The sequence below is a fragment of the Stegastes partitus genome, unplaced genomic scaffold, assembly GCF_000690725.1.
Source record: "Stegastes partitus isolate 25-593 unplaced genomic scaffold, Stegastes_partitus-1.0.2 Scaffold847, whole genome shotgun sequence".
In the NCBI taxonomy this organism is placed as follows: domain Eukaryota; kingdom Metazoa; phylum Chordata; class Actinopteri; family Pomacentridae; genus Stegastes; species Stegastes partitus.
The window spans coordinates 280,735-288,560 of NW_007578578.1; positions in this window are offsets into that span (position 1 = coordinate 280,735).

Sequence of the window (7,826 nt, forward strand, 5' to 3'; positions counted from 1 at the left end):
AGAATAAAACCAGGCTGAACTCCACTACTGAAAGGGAGCTCTAATTAATTTCAATATTGCTTTAATGCTGACCCTCAAACACAATTTCAGAAAAATGAAACGACCAGCAGTGGTTGACTGAAGGCAGACACCTTAAACCTGAGGATTAATCTGCTTTTCACTCAGAGCCATTCTCATTTTACGTCGCTCCACAAGACAAATAATATCAGCAAAGAGACCGGGCACAGGCCTTATGATAAGCTAAGCTAACAGGCTGCTGCTTCGTTATTTTCAGTACAGACATGACAACGCTATCGATCATTCAATCACTCATAGGAGAGGAGAAAAAACAGCATCTATTAAACTTTTACTGTTTAACTCGATGGAGTCACAGAAGCACAGTCTGTAGATTTAACACCTGACAACACATCCAACCTGCATCTGCAGGTCTCAGTTGGACCAGGAACAAAACATATCAACGCTGGTGTAAAAGCAAATCCTGCTGTTGGACCATGTGGGTGCCTTCAAGTTACAAACTGGTCATTACACCATCAGTGTGTATAGATTCACTGATGTTGGTGATTTTAAGTGAAACCAGTGACTTTATGGTGACACTGGGAGTCTGATCAGCCAGTCCAGGTTGTCCACAGTCACAACAGTTTGCAATAAACAGCAGGAGGTCAGTAAGGAGAGGAAGCTTTACAAAACCAGAGATAAAAACAAAAATCGAGACTGGAGGTGTAAAACGGGTGTAAAACTGAATCCACAGTTGGTTTAAGTCGTCTCATTATCACTTCACTGGTTCATCCTCCAGCATGCAGGTTGTATTTAGAGAGAGAGAAATCCAAACAATCCTCTGAAGAGACTTAAAACTGACAACCAAACTAAACAGAAGCATTCCTAATATTTCCTGGCATCCAGCCGGTGTGTTTGCTGCAGGCTGGGTTCACCAGACTGAACGCTGGGAGCTACGACGTACAGTCTCCCTCCCTCTGTCTCCTGTAACCATCCATCTAAGTGTATCTTGTAGACAAAGAGATTACAGCGGAGTACATCTCTATGCTGGGAGACATATCTCACCTTCTGAGTGCCTGTGTGTGTGTGTGTGTGTGTGTGTGTGTGTGTGTGTGTGTGTGTGTGTGTGTGTGTGTGTGTGTGAGAGGCGGCGGCGGCCGGGTGTGTGTGTTCCAATAATCTCTCTCTCTCGTGGCTGTCACCGCCTGTCGGCCTGCTGCCATGCTGTAATACGCGGACTGCTCCTTTATCTCTTGCATCACCGTCGCCATCATTGTTATGATTTCTGCCCGTGTGTGTGTGTGTGTATAGGTGTGTGTGTGTGTGTGTGTGTATGTATAGGTGTGTGTGTGTGTGTGTGTGTGTGTGATATTGCATAACTCAGGCGTGATAGATCACCCACTTAGCAGCTCTGGTGAAATATGTGAGCGGTGGATTTTTATCATCCTGGGCGTCAAGAGGAAACTTTACCCTCAGACACACACACTGTCCTGCTCCTCCTCCTCCTCTGCTGCTGACACACATTACAACCTGCAAGTCAAAGCGATGGGCTTAAATGGCAGGTGTGGTGTCTTTAACCTACTGACTCTGGCATCTCGTTCTCACATGGCTCCGTTCATAAAAGCTTCATAGCAGTAAGCCTCCAATAAAACCACATATGTGCTCATTTATCTGCTTATTTTGTTAAAAAATACATATTGTTGATGAGAAACACACTCACATTAACTCATTAACAGCTCATCTACGATAACAACAACACACTAGCATGCATGCATCCCTGTGCTGCTGCGTGTCAGCGGCTAACCCACATGTATGACCGCAGCGTTGCACAATATGAAGGTTAACCTCCCAACCTGGCAGTTTAGTGCTGATTCTGTCACGTGTGCGTCGGAGGTTCTTCTCACTCACAGCACCTGAAGCGTCCATTTCAACACAACCTGGAGGATCTTTTCTCAGGTATTCATAAATACTACTATTCTGCTTCAAACTGCCTCCATCTGTCTGTACAACCAAATGTGAACAGATTTACTACGTGAAACAGGAACACACAGGAGTTCAGGCAGAACCCTTATAACCCGACATGCACCACAAACACACTGCAAATATCAAGTCACAGCGCCGATGGCTCCTGTTTGACAGAAAAAAACCCCCAAAACTCTCCAATCTAGCAGATCAGATTCACAAAATCTCTGTTGGGAAATCAGTAACTAACACTAAGCCACAGCTAAGGTCAGATAAAGCAGTTAAGTTTAGACACAAACACAGATTTAGATGCAGGAAAAGCTCAGGCCTGGATCGAAACACTCTTGAGTTTGTTGTCATGGTTACGATAACGAACACTCAGAGCTGATATCTGGTTTGACACAGAGCAGTCTGTAAAAGTCCAGCGTTTTGTGGACCCGTCCATCCGCCTCCTCCTCAAGACGTGATGATAAAACCTCACGGACACGTGCACAGACAGCTGCAGACACAAACATACATGTTGAGCTCCGTGTTGGACGTCCGACGTGAGGACACGATAAAGTTTACACCACATAGACCCAGCTGGCCTCATACCGACTCCATCTTAATTAACCATCATTGTAACTACGAAGTCATTCCAGGCATTTGGTGGAACGGCTGATGCTGAGAGGTTTAACAAAAAAAATAAAAAATAAATCAACCACTGGTAACAACAGAACATCCATCTAGAGGGTCAGACAGTCTCAGAACACACTCAGTGCACAGCTAATAACACGTCTTCCTGTCCGCTCATCCTGTGAGCCAAATACAGGCTGATTGTGACAGTCAGTGACAGCTTAACATTTCAGTTTGTGGTTTTAGGAGCAGTTTTTCCATCAGCTCTTTGATGCAACATCTCCTATGACCATGTGCACCTCCTGCTGTGGACCTGGATCAGCTGCAAAGAATTCAAAAACCTCTGACCTCCTGTATCCTATAATGCTGGTGACATTCTCAGCATCAGACAAGCTGCATTTTTAAATAACAGAAGGACATATTAATGATTTTACACCACATATACTTTCCTCTCTTCCGGACTTTAGTGAGCAGATCATCTGTAATCACTCAGAGATAACAGGACTATGGTGCCGATTCCCTCCGACTGTTGAGCTCCACGTTCTCTTTGCTCTAAATCTGTGTATCAGATTTACTCTAAGCACCTCCAACTAACTACATCAGACAAATGACTCTGCTTTACGGTGCACGAGTGTAATTTATCTAAGGTGTTTTGGGACCTGAGAAATTTGTCAAAGTACTCAACCCCCCCAAAACACACCGACACACACTCTGAGCCAAAAATGGCCGCCCGCAGTGAGAGAGATCAGGTTTAAAGAGAGGATACTGAGGATCAGGGCAGGGTCACGGTTGAAAAAACAGTCAGCCAGAGTTCACACGTGTACATGCTGTGTGTGTGAGTCACATGTACGGCCAGGGTTCGTCCTCACTCTGCACTGACTGGTGTGTGTGTTACCATCCGTTCTTCTAGGTGAGACAAAGGCAGGTGGATCAATGCTTCAGCCTCTGAGGACTCCATCTATATACAGCTTCAGTGTGTGTGTGTGTGTGTGTGTGTGTGTGTGCATGAGAAGGAGACTGCTGTCCCCACCACCTGCAAACACACAACTCTGGACGCGTATTGAGTCGTCGGGGGGAAACCTTGGAGGATACACACCGATCACAAATCACTGTGTGTACGTACGTGTTGATGCACCAGAGTCCCTCCTGCAGTCTTTCTCTAGTGGGTCAATAAAGAGTCATTCCACAGGATTTACGGGTATTTACCAAGGGACCAACGCAGACAATTGTCAGTCAATCCGGCCGCACCAATTAACAGCCAGTAAATAGACTGCTGAGTGGTCGAGTCAGGCCGCTAACCAGCAGGCATGGATCTTAATCTGAAAACTGTCTGAGTAAAACTAAGATAGCTAAAGATGTAACATGGAAAATACCAGCTGTTTGGTCATGTGGCATTAATGAAAGCTGCAGGTATCAGTACCTCCAATCCAGCCCCTCCCACTGTGGAGCAACACTGGTGGGTTTAAAGGGCCTCTTCATGAGCGGATCAGAACCAACAGTCAGACCTCAGCCTGCAACAGCCACCACCCACAGCAGAGCATCCCTCCAGCTGACTCAGTGCAGCCTTTAAGCTGCAGACCTGTGAATCCAGACTGCTCAGGTCATCATCTGCTGCTGCATCAGGTGTCGGTGCTTTATCGCAAAGTTCAGACACAAGAAGACAGAGAAAAGTCACTTAGAGAACAAGTACAGCAACAGGATTTTACTTTAAGCTATGTTTTAACTTGTGTTTACTTCCTTTTTTATTTTATTTTATCTTCAGTCTGTCTGCTGTCGGGACAGACCGATTATTTGGGCCGATATTTGGCATTTTTATGATTATCTGTATCAGCACTTTTATTGGCCGATTATTGATAATTAAATGAGTAGCTTCAGGTCTGATTCAGCCTCCTCTCTCATGTCCATCCAGCTTAGACTGCACAAACTGAAACACAAGCCAATGAGCTCCTCTCACGGCGGTGAAGGCTACGCTAACGGCTAGCGGCTAGCTTAGCCACAGATTACCCTGAAACAGAGTCTGGAAGACAATAAAATAATCATACTTTAGGATCTGGACCTTAGTGGGCAGCAGAAGTGACAGAACAGTGAGAGATTAAGAAAACTGAAGAACAGCCGACGTAGGAGACAGTCGGATCAGAGAACATCCTCATTTAATCTCTGCTGTTCCTGTTTCACATGTTCAGTTATCGTCTCCTTTATTAAGACAGAAGTCTGGTTATGAACGACAGGTTTGCTGCCATCACACGCTGCTAGAACACGACACTCGATGCATATCAGTCCCAAACATCGCTTATCGGCCGCTCTTGATCAACAATAATCAGCATCGGTACTGGCCCTTAAAAACCCATATCCATATCTTTCAGCAGGATCCAGGTTCTGTCCCCACCACTGCTACAGCCTGAAGATCTTATCAGAACCCAAACAGCTTCCCTCTGCTGTCCAGCTGCCAAAGTCTGACTCAATCTGAAGGGACTTTCACGTCTATTTCGACCTGAGTTTTGCCTCTCAGGCGACCGCATAGTGTCACATCTTACTGCTTAATATCGTCATCGTCATATGAACCATACATGGACAGGAGCTGATCGTGTCCTGCTACGTCCTATAAACACTTTAGTGTAAGACTGGAAGTATGTAAACATTCATGTTCTTTAAAAGACGGAGTTAAAAATGAAAATCGATCACAGACACAATAATAATGCACGATGCTCTCTCTAGTGAATATAGATAAGAAATACAGACGTAAAATATTGTTGGAAGAAGCTCTTCAGTTGAATTCTAACCAGTTTTCTGCCTGATTTCACACAGCGCATAAAAACAACCAGAACTGTGTGTGCTTGTAATAAATAAAGACGTCTGTCTCAGCACGACCATCACAACCTTTTACTAGACAAACGCTGAACCTGGACAATCTTGTTCTTCTTTTTATGCTCTTCTCTCAGTGTGTCTGCACACGGTGGTTACGATGAACTCGGGGAGAGACGGCGGTTAAAACAATAGTTAGGGTTTGGCAGCCCAAGCATCTGATTAAAGAGCAATAAGTGATTTTTTGGCAGCTCAGAGGAAACTAAACAACAGGTTGACATGACAACTGGTTGGCCAACAGCTGCCTGAGGACAAAAACAACAACATCCTTCATGTTGGGTTTGGTTTGCGTCCCCCTGATCAACAAAAGTTCAGTTTTCACTTTGGTTCTACAACACGCAGCGTTCAGTCCCTGAACTGTCCCAGTGTGTCTGAATGTTCTGTTTATTGGACGTAAATGAAGGAGAAGAGTTTGTTTTCTCTGCTGCACAGACAGCAAACCCAGCTGTTAATCCTGTATACCGCCACCTACTGGTGAGCTGCTCCAGTCTGTCCTCCAGCTCGTCGCTAACTCTGTCTGTGTGCTAACTGCTGCTGAGCTGTGCTGCAGGTTCATAGCGTTGCTTCCCGTCATCGCCTTCACACAGATGCAGCGGTTCACAGAAACACTGATCAGAACCACTCTGAGCTCAGTGATTGGTTGTTTAAAGGAAAACATCATTCAAATGAGTCACAAACATCTGGTCTGCTGCATGAAATCACACGTTCCCAACAGCTCACACATCCCAACGCTCACCTTCTGCTACGTACAGGACACACAGGACACACAGTACCAAGCTATATGTAGCACGCCAGAGAAAGATGCAGCGTGTCAAAAACACAAAGCGATGTCTGCAGCATGCCAGCCAGCATGGGTTTCTGACCACTCTGACCCACAATCCTCTGTGCAGCAGAAGCTCCGTCACCTGAACCAGCGTCCCACATGGTTCTAAACCAGCCTGAGGTGCTGAGCGTGCACACAGCCGACAGGTGATCTCACACAGACAGGTACAAGAGAGACAGAAATACCTGAAGGGGGAACGTTGTGATGAAGTTCAGTTGTATGAACGCTGCAGGTTCCTGATCAATAAGGGATCAATAAAGTTCCACCTAATCTCTGATCTAATCTGCTTTCTGAAGGCAGCGGCTTCATGTGCAGAAAGTCAACAGAAAAAGTATGTGGAAGGCACAGAAGGTCTCTGTCAGGACGTCTCCCACGGAGATGAAAAGACGAGGACACGAGATGGACGTAGTCCCTGAGGACACACCGCTGACATATAAAGTCAGTTTGTGTTTTTCTGGGCTCGACTTTCCAACCTGCTCTGGACAAGAATACCTGCTGAACTTTGTAAACTCCATTCTACCTGCACACAGCCTCTCTGCTTGCTCACACAGCAGCCGTTCTTGGCAGCAGCAGAAGCCCCACACAGAGCATGAAGGAGCAGAGAGCTGCCGTCACGTTACGTCTGACTCGAGCTTTAAACCATGTGTTGAGCAGGAAGGCTGTTTTCACTGTAGCACCCTTTCAAAGCTTTTAACGCGGTGCACAAGTTCAACTTTTCATCCTGACTAACGGTCCGTGATGCGTCTCCAGCGGACAGAGGGCGGCGCTGGCTGTTTCTGAAACATGTGGTTTTTGTATATTCCTGGTTATATAATTCTACTGAAAGCAGGTAGATGCTTTTTCTTTTTCTTTCACCTAAAGATCAGTTGAACAGTTGTAAGAACACATGTGAGGCTTTACGGAGCAGAAACACACTGGAGTCATCAGAAGAAGCCATTTTTCAGACACAGAAATACTTTCAACGAGCCAAATGTGGATCAGACGAGCAGAACCGAACCGCTCAGAGGCTTACAGTCACATGGTCGGCACAGAAAGAGGCTGTTTTCAGCTGCAGCTCAACACGTCTGAAGTCAAAATGCCACCGTTTGTTTGAAAGATAGCGCTAAAGATAAAGTCACATCCACAACCTGAACCTAAACAACAAACTGCAGCGTAGTCGGTCGTAAAGCTGAAGTTCTGCAACAAAAACTGAACGTTTGTGGTTCAGCAGTATTACGTCCAATTATGTGCTCAGTCACAGCGTCTAGGAAAGCTCATAATGATTATTTTAACTATCAATGTACTGAAGCAGTTTCACAATGAAGCAGTTATCATGTGGTCTACAAATCATCTTAAAGCTACAGCATGTGAGCAACTCTACAGTTTCATTTTATCCACAGCAACGTCCGTCTGAGAGCAGAGACGACACCGGCAAGGATCTGGTCAGGAGAAGACTACCTGGATCAGAACCACAGAACAGGTTCAGGTGTGACAGGATGCTGATGCCAGCAGCAGGCTGGAGGGAGGGGACAGGAAACTAAGGAAACAAAAAGCTCCATGTAAAAATAAAAAAAAGTCTCAAGGTTGCATC